General features: G+C 42.9%; 1 long non-coding RNA gene across 1 annotated transcript in view; it reads right to left on the reverse strand.

Annotated features, from left to right (window-relative positions):
* The window catches only part of LOC309328106, a 49,732-nt gene extending 31,339 nt beyond the window's left edge, over positions 1-18,393 (reverse strand). Inside the window, exons 1-2 of the long non-coding RNA XR_014150705.1 lie at positions 16,692-18,393; positions 5,295-5,397 (exon numbers count right to left, since the gene is read on the reverse strand). This is a non-coding gene — a long non-coding RNA (uncharacterized lncRNA). The remainder of the gene's footprint in view (positions 1-5,294; positions 5,398-16,691) is intronic.
* Positions 18,394-19,291: the final 898 nt, after the last annotated feature.

Genomic DNA, 19,291 nt, shown 5'->3' on the forward strand with positions numbered 1-19,291 from the left:
GTTGCTGCCACTGCCACTGTCACTGGCAGAGGAAGAGGAGTGTGGGGGGAGCACACCGCCCTTGGCAGCGCGATTCTGGTGAGGTGCCATCGCAACTGCCCCCCCGCCCATGTTGGGCGCCCCGCCCCCAGGACGTGTGCCAGTCCTGCCACCACCTGCTCTCCACCCACCCACCCCCGGTGCCAGAGCATGAATCTTTGCCACTGGCCACTGCGGCAGTAGCAGAGGCTCCTTGGAGGCTAGATTTGCTGCCCTTGTGGATCCTGCCACCCGAAGCTACCACCTCACCTTGTCTCATGGGTGGGCCAACCCTGGCTGTGACCCTGTTGCCACCTTGGAGTGACTATGGGGAGGAGGAAGGAAAAATATTTGCCATGGCTCCTGTGTGCTCCTTGCCGTAGTGTGATGGCTAGTGGCCTACAGGTCTTTGAAGGCTCCCTTGTTGGTGTATAGTTTTCACACAAGGTTTCCAGTGTGTGGGTCCCTGCAGGACAGGAGGCTGCCCTACAGTACACCTGATGTGCAGTGTGGCCAACAAACAGAAACTAGAGGACTGGATTTTGCATCTGGTTGGTTGTTTCTCAAGCAGTTGCCCAATTCAGCAGTATTTGTCTAACTGGGCATTTCTCCATGAATTTTTAGAATGCCATACCAAGTTTTAAAAGGAATTCCTATAAGGCTGGCAGGCAAAACAAGAACAAAGACACAACATTAATAGATTTCAGGCGGAAGGCTGTGTTATTCTGTCATAGCAAAAAACAACAGAGTGCTAACGGAATGGGTGACAAACTCTGGGGACACCTTCTTTTCTGGCATACAGCAGCCCACTGCTATGTAAATATTGCCACCGCTTCTTATTTTGCAAAGGAATAAATGGTCAGATGCACAGGCAGTTCAAACCCTAGGACCTTAACAAAGTGGATCTGAGCCATAGTAAGCTGTAGCATAAACAAGTCACTAAGCATCTCCAACTGAGCAGCCTGCCTTTGTTTTGCCTTGAGGCTTGAATAATTTTCTTCTCTAACTGGGGAGATGAGATGTGATGAAGTTTCAAGAATCCATGTCCTGGAGGGCTGATTTATTCAGTTACTTAGGCTAGATCGCACATGATGCTAAGTGTGCTATAGAGGAGGGCTCCAGAAAAATGTGTAAGTGTCTGCCTGTCCCATGTGACGTTATTGCAGGATTTTGAAAGTGTGCATCCTCTGTTGCATTTGCTGCCCCTCCATCACATGGTGAAAAGAACAGCAGCCATTGCTGGCCATCTCTTCCATCATTAAAAGGGACATTACAAATGGGTAACCATTTTTTAAAAAAACTTTCTTGTTAGTGTTGCTGCAACATATTTCATATTCAACAATCTGGAAGGAAGAAGGACATTGCCCCACATGATAATGCATATATAAACTTTGGCAATGTGGAGACATGTTCCTAGCTGAATATGACTTAGCACAAAGAGCCCCTTATATCTTCATCTGACTATGTTAGGCAGGTGCACGCTTCTCAAAAGTCCATGCTTTGTTGCAACAAAACGCAAGCCTTAGCTTGTCATGTAGTCCAAAACCAAGCTTGCAGTTTGTTTCTCTTCAAACAAACCACAAGTCATAAACTGAGATTTATTCTGACTTACTCCTCATTGTTTGTTTGTGGGAGGAAACAAACCATGCGTCTAGGTTTAGACATAACAACAAGCCAAGCCTTGTGGTCCATTGTTCCCAGCACAGCATGTCCAGGAGTGAAGTGGGGACTTCTGAGCATCGTGTATTAGCACATGACTAATTTGCATTAAACTCCAGTGAAACATTAATTATGGTTTAACATGATGTGCAAACACAGCCTTTGGCATCATCTCTGTGATGGATATTCATTCCTTTTTGTATGCTTCTGAGCCTTTCCATAATAAGAAGGTACTCTGAATTGACTCTTGGTATGGTGTTTAATGACCCTCTGTGCTTTTCCCTACACCCACCTCTTCAAGTTATTGAATTTCCCACCCCTACATAGTTTCTCTTCTGAATTGGAGCTGCCACAGTTTATTTCTGCCTCTATGGCTCATTTCTTATACACCACATCTCGGGAGTTCAATCACTCACCAACAACCACCACTGGAAGCCCATGGACATTTTAATATTCCAGCCTATTACTTGAGGCCAATTTGTTTAACCAAATATTGACCCGCAGTATGTCTAGTGCCTGCTACTCTGTGCATATATGATGCAGCAGTTGTAATAACATTTATACACCATTTGACCTAGATGTCCTCTAAATACACCACGTTCCATCATGGAAACACCCTTGTAAGGTAAGCCACTATCTTTATTGCTGATTATTTCATGGGCGAGATGAGATTTGAACCAGGGATTTCCCAGATCACAGTTTAGGCTCTCAGTCGTGACATTTAATTATTGTGTCATTTGATTGTTCTGCCCTGCACCCAGAGGGCTATTCAGTGGAACAGGAGGCGAGTAATTTCCCCCACTTGTCTCATTACATATTGTATTCAAAGACATCTGGAGCAACTTCACTTGGGGTCAGAACTGCACTATGAACCTGCTCATGGGCTTTTAGCCCTTGAAAATGCTACACTGCTGTGACCATTGCGTGCTGGCCCACTTCTGCAGCAGCATTAGCCCTGTTTGAGTGTTCTGACTAGCCCTGTTACAATCACATGCATGGGAGAGGGGGAATCACACTTCCTGTCCCCAGTTGTTCTGTCAAATCCTCAGTGCCCAGTCCACACATCTTAAACACATGTAAGTTTTGCAGCAGGGAGCCGCCTTAACTGTCCATATTTCTAACATGATTTAGAAAGATCAGACTATAGATAGATAGCACACATGGTTCCTCCATCAGTACCGCCTGTGTGCATATACATTCTTTGAGAAGGTCACATGAATGCATGGGAGGGCAGGGCACAATCACACACTCCTAAGTAAACATTGATGTGGCTATGTCATCTGTACAGGGCATCTTCTTCAGGCTAATTTAAATTAACAAAGATTCATCCATTACATTATAAAGCCCTATGTGGATTCTCTGCATAGATCTGGTACAAGCTGTTCTGATCAGAGAGTTAATCAGACAGTAATTATTATGGTAACAGCAGCACCTGGTAGCCCCAGTTGAGACCAGTTCCTCAGTCTGCTGCATTCTGTGCAAACACAAATTGACAGCTCTAATACAGAGACCTTCCTATACAAATAAGCACAAGGCCTCTTGACTGTCCGCAACCTACACCATCCATAAAGTCTACCACAGTATCATTTACTCTCCCACCTTCTCTCCCCCATATTGCCGTATTGTTGATTATAAATATAAAGCATGGTAATGATATTGTCCACAAGGGGAAAACTGAGGTAGAGAAGATTTACAGGATCTAACCAGGAGGATCAAGTGTGTGACACCACTTGGATCACCGCATGGCAGGGTTTGGGCCATGCGAGGGTAGAAGAAAGGACAGGGAAATCAGGGAACAGGAAGAGAAAGTGAGTAACAGAATGGTTGAAGCACCAGCAGTAGTTACCTAGTCCAAAACGAGAAGCAATAGAGATGAGGTGAATTTTTGAGACTTGGGATATTGCACACTATACTTTTAAAGAACATTCGAAGCACCTTCTTTCCCTCAAAGAATCTTGGGTACTGTGGTTTATTCCCTCAGAAGTTACAGTTCCCAGCAACCCTAAACATACTACAATTTGCAGGATTCCTGGGTGTTTAGTTTTTGTTTTTGCTATTATCTGGTTTGCCTCAGAGAGCAAAATGTATTGGGCTAGCCCTGGGTTCAGAACAAATGCCTCTCCACTTCCATGGCAGAAATCTGGGACTTTGAAGTTACATAGCATGCATGGAGTCCTAGCCCTGTCTTTGCAGCCCCTAACGTGAATGTGGGGCTAAAAAGGGAATGTACAAGTGGAAAGTGGCTAGCAGGAGAGTGGTGTTTAAATCTCCCATCCCCACAATCCTGCTCCCTAAGAATTTTTTTCCTCCTAGCCAGGCTTATTTCCAGTTTCCAGTCTCAGATGGGGGGGGGGGGAGAAGACAGGGAAGAGAGTTTGCAAGGGGGAGACTGGTGGACTGAGGCAATGTGTGTAGAGCAACACCTGCCTGCCTGCCAGCCGCTTCTCCCCTGCAAACAGACCTGTGCCGCTGTGCATCTGCCCTAGGCAGCAAACATGGGATTTTGGAATCCCCTCGAGGCATTACGAGGCCATTCTTTTCAGAAGGCACTTGAGGGAAACAATTAAACATAAAGGTATTCAGGAGTCTATTAACCGCAGCAAAAATGTTGATTGCAAAAATTTGGTGTGAACCTTCCCATCCTTCATTGAAGGAATGGCTGCCTAAAACATGGATTCTGATAAAGAGACAACAGTCAGTGTTTAGAGGGCTTTTGGGAACTGAATGTTTCCCTTTCCGTTGACTTTATGAAGAAAGGGTAGAAATCAATGAGTATGTAAGAGGTTTTCTACATTGCAAATATTTTTTATATACTTCGTTGTGATTACACTTTTTAATAAGTTTTTAATGAAGTTAAGAAAGAAAATAAAAACCTCCATTGGCCTTCACACTCAAACTAATTCTCTTTTTCCTCTTCTTCTTCTCACATGTTGCATATTCTGATGACCGAATACATAAATATCAAAGGGTGCCACACACTGTCCACTTTATTCATTGTGAATCTCCCACTGGTTTTAATGAGTAGGACTGCACATTAGATATTGTTATGCATTTCTCAATCTCTGAACACCATGATGTTTCATGGGTCCCAGCACATGCTGGCTCCTTTGGATTGAAGATCAATGGAGAATGATAGCATTTTGTGATCTAAAGTTAATTTACACCTATGGATAGGCTGAGCATATGATTGGGGGGGGGGGCTTATACATGAGCAACAGATCCTGCCCTTTCAGGCAATCTCTGTGACATCGCCTCCAGACATGGTAGAAGAGTGAGCAGAACAACATGCCTCCTTTCAGAAGGCCCTCTAGCTATTTCTGTGCCTCTTCTTGGCCATCTCTTTAGTTATGCAAAGGTCCAGTTTCTTAGCAAAAAGGTTATCTGTCCAGCTCAGCCTGCCAATGCAGTTTGACCTCTTAAACGTCCTCTCCCTCCCTGCAGAATCCAATCCTAAAATATAAAATCACAGGGACTGGAGAGCACCCCAAAATCCCATTTAATCTAAACTCAGTCTTATTAAAATATTAAAGTCCTTAGCCACTATGCACCAGGCAAAACAAAAACAAAACTGAAGCAAATAAGCAATTGAAATAATGTCACTGAGGGTGTTTACTGGCCTGTGGAACTGGAACAGCTCTGGCAGCAGACACTCCAGACATACTAGATCACTTGCTGGTTGAAGCATTGATGGACTCCCGTGTTTTCCTGGTTTTCAATAAGCTAGAAAACAAATTAGTTCCTTTGTGAAACACAGCGGCTTTCTCTGCTTTGTGTTAGACTAAGTGCTTAGAAATATCTTGAAAGAAAGAAAAGGTGGCTAATGGCATCTACCTTGCTCTTTCAAAGTTGGCTCACCTTTAGCCCCTTTCAGCGATTTTTCTACCTCAGACAATGCAGGAGTCACTGCCTTTTGCAAATGTGAAAACAACCAATGATTTAAAGATGCAATTATTTTGCAGGGGGTGGGAGAGAGAGGTGGAAAAAATTAATATGAATGTTTTGGGAAGCTAGAGCTAGAGAGAGGTGGAAAAAATTAATATGAATGTTTTGGGAAGCTAGCAAGATGTGAGAGCCGCCTTTAGCCCCACTAGATTTCACAAGGGGAAGCACTAGGATCTCAATGTAGGCTCCACTCTTCCTCACCTTGTGGGGAGGAGTAGCCAGGAGAAGTAGCAGTGCATATGCTGGCCTTTTGCAGAACTTCTATATCCTCTTCTGTGAACATGCTCTCTAGCTTGGGCCATCATTGCCTCTTGCTCTGCTAGCTGACCCCCCTCTTCCTTTCTCACACACAAGAAGCTCAGAGCATGGCTTGCCTCATCCCAGCAAGCCCTCTACTCTCGAAATGCACTAGCCTAACAACCCTCTACTGCTTGCTCTTCTATAAGCCTTTACATCCTCCAAGTCAAGGTCTGTTCACAGAAGCATTCTAGCAAACAATATTCTAGTATGAGCATGTGGATCCAATCTGATAAGTTACACACACACACACATACACACACACACAGAGCAAAAGTTGTGTGGACAGTGGATTATCACAATTCTAGTTTTTAACTAAGCCTTAAGCAGCCAGAGGCAACCCCTCCATTGCTCACTTGCTAGGTGGCAAACAACACACAGGTGTATTGCACAACACATCTTACATTAGTGAATTAAATTGCTTCATAGGACAGTCTTGCCTTCCAGCAAGCTCCTGAGCCATCACCTGACCTAAACACAAAGGCCACATTCACACCATACATTTAAAGTACAGTGGTGGCTCGCAAGACGAAATTAATCCGTTCCGCGAGTCTCTTCGTCTAGCGGTTTTCTCGTCTTGTGAAGAAAGCCCATTGACGGCTTAGCGGATTAGCGCTATTAGCGGCTTAGCGGCTTTTAGCGGCTTTTAGCGGCTTATCGGCTTAGCGGATCAGCTGATAAGCAGCTTAGAAAAAGGGGGGGAGGGAAAAAAACCCCGCAGGAACTCGCAAGACATTCTCGTCTTGCGAAGCAAGCCCATAGGGAAATTCGTTTTGCGAAGCGCCTCCAAAACGGAAAACCCTTTCGTCTAGCGGGTTTTCCGTCTTGCGAGGCGTTCGTCTTGCGGGGCACCACTGTACTATGATACCACTTTAAACAGTCACGGGGTCCCCTTGAGAATTCTGGGAGCTGCAGTTTGTTAAGGGTGCTTCCCTTAGAAATCTAACGAGTGGTTTAGCAATCAATCCCTCGTCACTGGAAACTGTCGCTCTGGGAGGCCATGAAGCTGCCCTGCCCCAATCAATAAACAAACACGCCCCCTCCTCAACAAAAATCTTGGCTATGTCCATGCTGAGAGTGGAAGAGGGGCTTCCTAACAACTCTCAGCACCAATTACGAACTACAGCTCTCTCTTTTTAAAAAATAATAATAATATTTATTGCTTTTAAACCTTACAAACAAGAAGAAAAAGAAAAGGAGAAAAAAGAAAAAAGACAAGAAAAGAAAAAATACAATACAATACAATATATAAACAATACACCACACAACATTAACGCATTAAACTAAACAAAACAGAACAAAAACAATTTAAATACATACATCATACCATTTCAATGCCTTATCATCGACTTCCTCTCACCTCCCTTTTTGTATTCCATTTCTATTAATTGTTTCAGCAATTCCTTTCCATCTTTCACTATTTTCTGTCATATAAATATCTTAACTTATTTTAACCTTATTTTCCATTAATACTATAATACTTATTTATGCTTAACTCCTTATAACACTTCTACTAAGGCCATATAATTTCATTCCAACATTTTTCTAACACTCATTAATTTTACCCTATTTCTATAAATAAACTTTAAACTTTTTCCAATCTTCTTCCACCGTCTCTTCTCCCTGGTCTCGGATTCTGCCAGTCATTTCCGTCAATTCCATATAGTCCATCAACCTGGTGATCTTCTGTCCGAGGCTCTTAACTCTTTTTCAGGTCTCTTCTGCAAGTCTTCTTTGTATTTATACATACACTTTACTTTGTCTTCTGCTGATCTTGTTCTTAATTTCCTTCCTTTAATGCTGAAGAGTAGGCCTCGGGGGAGCTCCAACCTAGCAATGTTTTTATTCCTTCTCGACATGTCATCCACATCTCCGTGGTTAAAACTAAAATCCAAAAGATATTTCAGGACGTGTTTCAAAATCCCTCCAAATCTGAAGTTCCCCACAACTCCAATTTCCTCCTGACCCAGGTCCAGATCCCAAAGGTCAGTAAATCCCTGCATGAGGTGATCTATCCAACTTTCCTTCTCCAGTCCAAGCAGGGTTCCAATCTGACTTTCTCTGAATTCAATCATAGAGGGCAACAACTTGTAGTCATCAAATTGCCTCTGTAAGGCTGGGGCTCTCTCCCTTTCCACTTGTATTACTTTAGGTTCAACAACCACAACTTTCTCCCTCGCTTTCTCCACCATTTGGCATGTCAAAGTAGATTCCTGTATCGGTTCCTGAATAATTTCTGTGTAGATGTTCACTTTTTGTCCCAAATTAGTCGCTTTTTGTCCCAAAATATCAATTTTAATATTCATCACATCCGTCTTCTTGTGGAGCTGTTCCAATGACTCACTTATCTTGCATAGTGCAATCACTAAGGCTTCTTCTGTCGACATTCTCAAGCGATCCAAGGTCAATCTCACGGTTTTCTCTTGCAGCTGGAGATTCCACCAGCTCAACTCTTGTAACAATTTCAAAGGCTCCCTCTAGAGGGAAATAATTTCTGTTTGTATCAATCCTTTTAAGCACAGTTCAAGCAGTAAAATTAATTTCAATTTTCAGCTACGTTTACTCCTTTTTAAACGCAGAAGGAGACAATGGAAACAATGTATTTCTCTTATTTAACTAACTGTCACAGTCAATGAACTTTCCCAAAAATGTCAGTCTTACTAGCAGTCCGTTTCCAGGTTCAGAGCAGTGGTGATCCAGCTTTCTTCACTCTCTCCTGCAGGCTTACGTGATCCAAAATTTCCCCCCTCTTCCCTCTTCTCCTGCCTCCAAGGGGGGTTTAATGATTTTAGCCGATGGAAGTTTAATCCTTTACATAGGACTTTCCAAGACTTTAGCTTGCAAATTCTTTGCTTCAATCTATTTACAAAAGGGGAAGGCGGACTTCCTGTTTGAAACCTCCCCATTTCGGTGCCAAATTAAGACGTTTAAAAATCCAATTTTCCGTTCTACTCACGGGTAGTTGTTTAAAATCAAATTGTCCACAGGAAAAAGCCAGCGCTCTCCGGCAACAGCAATGCGGCTTCACTCCGTGAAAGAAGCAGTCAATTCGAAGCACCGTGCCACTCACCCCACATCACTCCGGATCCCCGAAACCGGGTCTCCCCGCGAGTAGGGGAGGCGCAAAAGGTGCCAGCCGAATCCCATGTTCACAGGCTTCTCCCACCTGCGATTTTTAGTGGGTCTCCGCCTTCGCCGTGGCGGCCAGACCCTGAATTCCACGGAGCAATTCCTCCCGATCAGAAGAATTCCGCCATTGCCAGAGGCGCTAACCCGGAAGTCCCACGAACTACAGCTCTCAGAACTCTTTGGGGCAAGTCATGACTTTAAATGCATGATGAGAAAGTGGCCTTTTTCTTCCAGAGAACACACCTGTGCTCCTCTCCTAGTCACGACCTGTGCATGGAGAGGGTGCTAAAAAAATACAAGGTTCTAAAAGTTGGATACTAGTACTACCAAGAGCAGGAAAAAAAGGTGTAGTGCTAATCCCTTCAGCGCCAGGGGACACTTGGGCCCACGGTCAACACTCTGGGGGCCACATGAAACCAGTGCTGCTGAAGTGGACATTACATATTTAGAGGAGGCCACCAAAACCATTTTGTGGGAGCTTTATGTATCCCATGGCCACCCTCAGGCATAGGGCAGTGATGGTTGGAAGGGAAGAGTCAAAAGATCAATCCAATGGCTGACTGGAGAATCTGGCTAGGCCTTGGGCTATATCATAATCCTTACACTTTCCCTCTTCCTACTCAGTGCTGTCCATTTCACTCTTATAGGGGCATTGTCTTCATGTTTGCCTCCCATCCCATCATTGCTGTTCATAATTTACCTCCCCCGTCTGCACAAACTGCTTCTCTTAATTTGCCAACATGGGCGCTAATCGTGCATTTGTTCTGCCAAAGCTGGCTGTCTTTCGATCTGGAAAGCAGGGGGTGGGGGAGCAAAACACATGCAGGCTGCAAATGTCTGATGAGACGAGTAGCATACTGAAGCCTCTCCCCTCCCACACGCCCACAATAATCCATGTTCTGTAAATCATACAGGAATCGGAAAACAACAGCAAATCGCTCATGTCTTTGAATAAGCAAACCTCTCAGGACCAAGAGATTCAAATGACAGCCCCTTCTGGGAAAAAGGCAAAGCAAGAGTGGTGACTGACAAAGCATTGCCTTTACCTTGGCATTGTTGGGGTACAAAGGGACAGTGCTTTGTACAAGCCTTTAGTGGCAAGCTGCCCCCCACCCCACGCCTGCCAAAGCACTAAAGCTCTGGTTGGGGTGGGGGGAGGCTTGGGATTAGATTGAAATCTATTTGAAATCTATGGAAAAACCCCATTGACTTTAATGATCTTTGGATGAAGCACAAAGAGAAGATCAAGGCTGGCCAGTGTAAAGTCAGTAAACCCATATGGTGACTCTTCCAAGTTTTTAATGTCCCCGGCAACAGAGTCTGTGAACTTAAATCTCCTAAGGTAAGCTCTTGATCCAAAAATAACCTGCCTTACAATGCAAAGGTTTGATCCTGTAAGCCTTTTTCTGACATGAATAATGGCTTGTGGGATCTGACTCTAGAAAAAGGACACCAGGAATGGAGAATAATAGCATGCATCCCATGTGCATTTAAGTTTCAAATATGCCTTCAAATGTTTGCTTATCCTCTTTCAAGTTGCAAACGAGTGGTGGGAATATTTATAGACATACAGAGAACTACTAGCAATCTGATCTGATGAAGCAAAAAAGATATGAACGGAGTTGTAGGAAGTAGATATCACAGAGGAGGAAAATGTAGCGTTACAGGCCACCCCAATCTCTGCCAGGAGGTAGCAAGAGATTTCCGGGGTCTTGGCACTTAACCAGGTTTGTGTTCAAAGAAACACAAATGAGGCACAGCAGAGATGAGTGCCTTTAAGAAATATGGTTTATTTTATACATATTTGCACCTGAAGCCTTCAGTGGTGGGGGTGCAGAACATCACATCCCAGGAGTGTCTCTCATTGGCTTGCCTCATAGCTTCGGCAACTTGGGTCCAAAGCAGCAGCCAATCATGGCCCCCTGTCTCTCAATGCAGCCTCTCCCAGCCAGTGCGCAGGGAGCCAGGAAAATGGCCAGGGGCTATCGGATGACTTCTAGTAAAGAGGCAAATACAAAAAGGTAGTGACTGCCACGTGTGAGGCAGCTGCCTTTCCTCAGCACCTGTATTGGGAACTAGGTGGGAAGGATGTGACTTATCCACCAGGAGGTAATGGAGAAACTAGGGAGACTGGGCATTGTTGAAGTGACAGTTGGGTTTGCACTGCATTCCTCTCCTTAATTGTTGTGAGGGTATGTGAGACACAGATTGTAAAGCAATTCAACACAGTGAAACAAAGAAGTGATGAAAAGTGGCTCTGGTAAATAATTCTTTTTTTATTTGCAGAAGCTGTTGAGGTAAACTACTGTTGCACGGTCTCTTAATCTCCTATTCTCTATTCTGGACATGCCTTGTGATATTTTTTAAAGCAGCACATCTTAAGCCACATATTGCAGGTAGGAAAACAGATGCCCAGTCAGTGAAGTACATTTGAACAGGTCCCTGAAGACTTGCTAATGGAATAAATCACTCTGCCTTCCATAGAATATACTTTTAACATGCGGCTCTCAAGCTGCTCGGCCACTTAGTTAAAGCACTGTGATCCTATGATCAAGACTAAGGCAAAGGTAAAGGACCCCTGGATAGTTAAGTCCAGTCAAAGGCTACTATGGGGTTGCAGCGCTCATCTCGCTTTCAGGCTGGGGGAGCCAGCGTTTGTCCTCAGGCAGCTTTCCGGGTCACGTGGCTAGCATGACTAAACCGCTTCTGGTGTAACGGAACACCGTGACAGAAACCAGAGCACACGGAAATGCCATTTACCTTCCTGCCACAGCAATACCTATTTATCTACTTGCACTGGCGTGCTTTCAAACTGCTAAGTTGACAGGAGCTGGGACAGAGAAACAGGAGCTCATTCTGTTGCGGGGATTAAAGCTGCCGACCTTCCGATTGGCAAGCCCAAGTTGTTTAGACCACAGCGCCACCCGTGTCCCTGATCAAGTCTAGAGTGCGGGGGAAGGGGCAGTCCTGTGGTTAAGGCCAGGCCTAATCATTTTCCTTAGCTCAGTGGAATGGGTAGTTCTCAGTTCATCTACACTTAAAGGCTAAGGGCAATCACTACGCATGGCATGAGAAGCTATTCCATGGAGCCTTCAATTGCTCCAGCACCACGGGAACACAAATCTTTCCAGAATCTTTATGCCCATTGAACCCATCCTATAGTTACTGCTGCATGCATTTCCCTGGCCTTGGACATTTAAGAGATCCAACAAGCTGATAGACACTCCTTCTATGGACAGCTCTGTGCTCCTGGTGCCTTCATTATACAGTACACCTTTAGGTGCCAGACAAAAATGTTCCTTTTTAACCAGGCCTTTAGTTGATTTGATTGACACCCTATGCCCTTTTAAAATGTGGGGGTTTTTTGGGGGGGGTTATTGGGTTGTTGTTTTTATTTTGATTATGTATTTTGTGGTTTTATATTTTGATTTTATTCTGTGAACCGCCCTGAGATCTCCAGGTATAGGGCGGTATATAAATACTAATACTAATACTAATACTAATACTAATACTAATACTAATACTAATACTAATAATAGGTTTACCAGTCATGTGTTAGATCCCACCAGGTCTCTGAAATACCAAGCACACCATAATGGCATTCATGCATGAGAAACACCGTTTTTTCCTGCTTATTTCTCCCAGTTCCTAACATGATCCATGCAACAATGGGCTCCCCTTTTCTTCCTTTCTTAATTTTGATCTGTATGACAACAGGGCTGTTAACCTTGCATTGCATAACTGCAGTCACTTGTTGCTTTTCAGCTTCAGCCAATCAACTGTGCAAGCCTTTCTTTTATATCTCTCAGAGCTGGGTACTCAAGAGAACAGATACCGCATCAACGCATATTGACAGTTCAATTTAAAAAATAAAAAAGGTTTCCACAGGGTGAGATTAAATAATTACAGAGGGTTTGGTGGGTGGGGCTTGCCTGAGAAATCTCTTCTCTTCCAGCATGTATTAACTGCTTTACCTGCTTATGGGGGGCTCCAAGGCTCAGGACAGACATGACAAGATGTTACATATCTTTTGCTTTATCCTGGCCACAACCAGGTTCAGAAGCGGATGAGGCTGAAATCCACTTGCCTTATTACATGCAGGGAGCTCATAACAACTAGCATACCAAACACAACTGCACACTGCATCACGCTGCCACACCCACCCATCCGTGTCACCATTAAAATGTGCCATTGTATAGACAGAATAGCTATCTTGCTTTTCCTATTTGTTTGGTTCTCGGTACTGTAAATTTCTTACCTCTAGGAACTTGGCCAATGCCCCTCTGTTTACATAATAAAATGTGTGGGATTTTCAGCAGAACATGGTGAGTGTACTTGACTCTGGGTATGCTGTGATTATGTGCAGGTGCAGGAAAAGCACAAGATGTGGTATCAAGCATAAAATCAACTTCCCAAGAGCCTCAGCTTTCACTGAAGAAGGAAAACACTAGTTTATTTTAGTCCTCTTGTCTGCAAAGATAAACAAGAAAGTGGTAATGCCTAGTAAAATCTCAGAAAGCATGCAAGGGCTGCTGAATAACATCAACAGTGGCCAAGGGCCACTTCCCCGTAACCAGCTGAAGCAGAACTGTTGTTGTTGATGATGACGATGATGACTAAATTAAAACATAGGAAGTTGCCTTATGCCAGGCTTCATGTTTGTCAATTTAGCCAGACATTGTCTATTCTGCCCATAGCTCTGTGGGGTCTCAGGTGGAGGTCTTCTTGCACATCACCTGCTGCATGACCCTTTTAACTGAAGGTGCCAGGCAATGAACCCAAGATCCTCTGCCCCTTTTGAAATCCTTACATTACTACGGTAATCACAGACATTAGGTTTTTATTGATGCAGAATTTGAGTTGCCTCGACACAGAAAGTTGACCTTTTTCAGCACAGGGACACCAGCCTTGAGTATGCTCTCCAGAAATCTTCCCAATACACTATCTGATGTGTGTCCCTCTACTTAAAACCTATTTAGATGGGGACCCTGCACCACAACATAATCAAGAGTATTATTCCTCAAGGTGCAAATCAGTGTCCTCATTGGCCACTGGCGTCTTGCACCCAAAAGTGCACAGTATCCTGAATGTTCTGTTCAGTGACTTCCACTTTTGAGAGCACCAAGTCATGCTTACAGAAGCCCACCTACCCCCAGATGTATGGGAAAGGCTCTATGAACACAGGATCCTAAAACACAGGGAAAGCAGAGGCAGAGTCAACAGGTGTGACCCAACTTATAATTCTTCCTTTTGGAACACAAGAAGATCCCTGCTAGATGAGGCCAAAGGTCCATCTGGTGCAGCATCTGCTGCATCTAGTGGCAAACCAAACATATGTTTCCATAGCAAAAATGGAAACAACCCAGCCCAAATCAAAGTGAAGAAGCAAATTGTGAAACCAAGCAAGACAAAAAGCAAGAACATCACTACATCTTATGATAGCAAATTCCATAGTTTAACTATGTGCTATGCTCTTGTCTATCCTAAATCTTCCAAAAATTAACTTTTTTGGATGGCCGCAGATTCTATTATGAGAAAAGGAGAAAAGCCTCTCTCATACTCATTTTTCTCTTAATTATGCATAGTCTTATACACCTCCATCCTGCTGTTCCTCACTCACCTTTTTCCCAAAACCAAAAGCCCCAAGTGTTGAAACCTTTCTTCGTAGGGGAATTCCTCCAACCTCATTATCATTTTCTTTTCCCTCTTCTGAACCTTTTCCAGCTCTACACTATAGATTTATACAGTGACATTATGATATTAGCAGTTTTATATTTAATCCTTTTCCTAATGATCCCTAATATGGATTTTTCCCTTTTCACTGCAGCCGTGCACCGGGTCAACATTTTCAACCACCTATCCATCACAACCCCAATATCTCCTTCCTGGTCAATCACCACCATTCATAGGTTCACCAAATGCCTGAACAAAGATAGTGTAATGGTGGTTTCAGTCCTTGGGTTTGAAAGAACCCACTCCAGTTGTTCTACTTAGCTATGTTATCCAAGCGATCAGCTGAAGTTCTTTTGTTTTACTACACTGCCTTAGAAAACCTTGGCCTTTGCACTAGCACCATGTTTTCTCCCTTTATTGGACTGCTATTGAATTCTCTATAATGTCAACATTTGCATCCATTTCAGACAAAGTCTAAGCTACTGGGAAGGGAAATTAATGGATCTATGAAATCCAGTATTTGGAACTGACTAAATAAATTTAACAGCAGCTGCAGACTGAGAGGAAAAGTGAACCAGTTCCTCAGGTAGTATAAATTACAGCTGGATCATGTGCAAGTTTACCCAGGAGTAAGTCCCTCTGAAATAACAGGTCTTCCGAAAACAAAGCTGCAAAGCAATGCACACTTCCTGGAGAGTAAGACCTGTTTAACTCAGTGAAACATACTCCTTTAATTTTTGTTTTATTAAATATTTCTTAGTTTACAAAAAAATGTGCATTGTCTCTTTTTTCAATTTGCTTTTTCTACAGATCAATTTCATTTGTTGTGATACATTAGTGTTACATACAGTGTTAGGTTAGAAAGAAAAGGGGGAAAGCGGTGGAGGGGAAATGGTGAGTGGGGTGGAGTCGGGTGGCAATGCTGCTATTCTTCTACTTAGTGTATGCGTGGGGTTTTGTGTCAGCGTCATTTGTGTGGGTTCTCTTACTATTCACTTGTTTTATTTCTTTGGTGGTGAGAGAGGTTGGGGGTGGCCTAGGGTGTGGTTGGTTGTCTTTGATTGGCTGTAGTGAAATTTGGTTTTGTGTGTGTGTTTTTGGATCAGGTTAGCCAGATTGATTCGTATGATGTTGGCGGATCCTTGTCGTTGTCATGTTGGGCTGTGTATGTTACAAAAGGGGAACCATACCAGGGTGAAGGCATCTTCTGCTGTTTGTCCCCGTGTCAAAATGAGACATACTTCTAAGGCAATGCACATAGGGTTGGGAAGCAGGTGTGCACAGAATTGCAGCCTTTAAGCTGAAGGCAACCATCAGCAGCTGAATCTGTGTGAAGAAAGGGGATTGTCTGAGTTAGTTAGGCACTCAGTTGCCAGTGCCTCTTACAAAGATCTCCGCAGTTCTTGTATTGGCTGAGAGCGCAATTCATAGGGAATGGAGAAAGCAGAGTGGAATAATGAAATGGGTGGGTTTATTAAGGAAATGTGCAAGGCAGGCGGACACTGATTATTCAAGAGACTGACTGGAAAACAACCCTGAGGCTCTCTGGAGTGCCTTTCTTCAACCTCCAACCAACCAACCCCCCAGTATGTTATAGTTCAAGGACTTAACACTAATGGACAGAAATGCCACAAATGTGTTTATATTTACTGTGAACACTTTGGTAAGCAGGCAAGGCTCCCGCTTTCTCCTCAAAAGCAAGACAGAACTAGGCCGAACTGTGCATGTGGCCTAGTGGTCTCCTATCTTTTCACATGGAAAGAAAGAACAGAGGTTTTTGTGGGGTTTCTAGTGCTAAAAATGAGGGGGAAAGTATTCCACAAGCAAGAAAAAGAAACAGAACAACTGCACAAAGCATTTGAAACCCAGCCTTCTCTTCTGAATAGCTATGGCTAACTCTCTTTATTTAACATTTCCGCTGCACCCAAGTTCAATCCAGTGCCTTTGCATTTCTATAAAAGAAAAAGAAAAACCTTTTAAGTGATGACGAAGCTCTTCTGGCTCATCAGGGTGCTGTTCTGTGCTCTTCTCCTCAGATCCTTATCCTGAGAGGCCTGCTTCTTTCCTCCCATGTATCGTTAGCTATGTGGGCACCTAATGGCATAAATGACAACAGGTTCACTACAAGGGGAGGGAGGCAATGCTTAAAGCGGTATATTTTACTACCTGTGGGATTGGGGAAAGATTTCACTCGTCGGGTAATTGGCAATAGACACAAGCACCACTCAGAGAGCACCCAAGTGGGTGGGTGGAATTGTTCCAGTCAGTCGGTGCAATCTATTATTTAGAGAGAAATATCAGAATATGCTAAACTAGCCTTCATAATTAGTTCTCCTGTAGGTTCGCACGGGCCTCTTACCACAGAAGAGAAGGCTTCCTAAAATGTGACAGTATCTATTTATATGCTCCCCAAAACTAGATTAACACAGGCTACACACAAACCTATTAAATTCCACCCCCTTCTTTCGCTCTCCGTGATCCCCTCCCCACAGAGGCTTATTGCTTTCCTTTGCGCTGTCCTCTCTATATTTGCCAGCTTCTAGCCTCTGCTGAGCAAGTTGTTAGTCATTATTATCTTCCCCTCAGAATTCATATCGGATACATTTGGAACAGTTCTTCCTGAGACGTATACTGTAAATTGTTTTTGTAGAAAATTATTTCCTGAGGACGAGAGAACTGCCATAGCACAGGAATATATTCTTATCCATGGGTTTCCCATACACAGATGTCATTTGTCTATCTACAGTCTCTCCATTAAAACATCTAGAAAATGAATTCCCTTGGCATAAGATGTAATTTCAAACGTCATATTAGCATGTCTAGATTTGACCCAGAGTAAAAATCAAAATGCCAGTTCTTCCATATTCCTATGCCGTTTTATAAAAATCTTGTCGATTTATAGAAATAGATTTGCAAATTTGTCCCTGAAGTCTACCACATAAATGTGGTTTTCTGGAGGGCGGGGGAGCAGGAATTCCCCGTGATCACTTCCTTTACCAGCCATATTAAGTTGTTCTGAAAAATGAAAACATTTGTGGTCAGTTACTTCAGCTGGACTAACAGGGATGGTTGGTTGGTTTTGCTAACTCTTCTATGATTTGGGTAAGTGCATCCAGTTGTGGGGAGCTCCTGCATATAAGCAATAAAAATAACTAGCAGATCATTTTCATGCATTTTATACAAACTCTGCAGTTTTGGATGAAGTCACCAAAATCATGAAATGTAATTTATTTGAGGTGTAAAAGACTTAAAGAAAAGCCCAGAATTTTAGAATAATGGATGTCCTTAGCAAGAGGAAAGCATTCTTATTAATCTAAACAAGTAACCCGTATGATAGTGCTATTTGGGGCAAGTTCTTATTCAAAACTGATAGTATTTTATGCCTCATTTTTCTTCATTTGAGAGCTACTCAAATTTCTGATTGCTACAGGGCTATATGAAGAAGAAGAAGAAGAAAAAGACACAAGACTGGATACTTCTGTGAAAATCACAGGGCATTTTTGTTGTTGAATATTGTATTTATTGAGTACTGTATTGTTTATATGTTTTGAAGGCTTGGAAATAAATTGTTATTATCATTTCTGTATTTTATTGGGTGTTACACAAAGGGTACAGGCTGTGTGATTGCACAATTGTCATTCCACCTCTGCCACATAATTCTTTTCTGTTCATACTTGCTACAACTTTGCCTTTGTCAGCCCCCATAATAATTATACTGGTATAATTAGCTATATTCTGTAAGAAATCTCATTCAAAATTGCTTATATTGTTTCATACCTAAGAAGGATTTTGTTCCCATTTCTGAAGATCTTTCAAAATTAATTCCCAGAAATAATGGATGGCTAGAGTTACAGGGCCTAGTGGAATAAAAGCCGGCTTTGATCAAAAAAGCATCTTTGTAGGATCAAAGTGTTTCTAAGAGGGTATTTCAGTATAAGGATTCTTATAAACTGGAAAAAAACCACTAAGCATTGATATTGGTTTGTGTTTCAGAGTGTGACAAACAACAATTCTTATTTAAAACACCCCCCTCCATGTGTATATGTTGTCTGCTGAATAGGTTGTAGCTTAAAATCTCATTGATTTCCATTGACTTTACATGCTTTTTGCACACTAGCAGGTAGGGAGAGGCTGCTGAACCATATATTTAAAAGATAAAAGGGGAACTATTATGACAATCTTTGACTGTGTACATATTGCCAGCTTAACGTGCAGCAAGGTTGCTGTTGTTTTTTTCCTTCTGCATTTCAAATCCTTCAGGCTCCTCTTAAATTCCAAATGTTTCCAAGTCACTTTGTTTGGCTTATGTTTTCAAATCAGATTGAAGCTGGGTTTTTTATGCGGGTGTGTGTGTGTGTGTGTGTGTGTGTGCCTCAAAACGCAGTATTTTTCAAGAAACTACAGGCTAACGGCATGTTCACAAACCAGCAGTGGAAACACACCAGATGCAGAGTAAATATGAGTGTGTACACAGCTCAAGTTGCTTTTATCTATGACGTATCCCAGTCAGTCCAATCCAAATGTTGAGTGCCTGAGACAGCAAATGAAATATTTTTTACTGGCAGATTTCTCT

This window comes from Podarcis erhardii, assembly GCF_964252035.2.
Source record: "Podarcis erhardii genome assembly, chromosome: 1".
In the NCBI taxonomy this organism is placed as follows: Eukaryota; Metazoa; Chordata; class Lepidosauria; order Squamata; family Lacertidae; genus Podarcis; species Podarcis erhardii.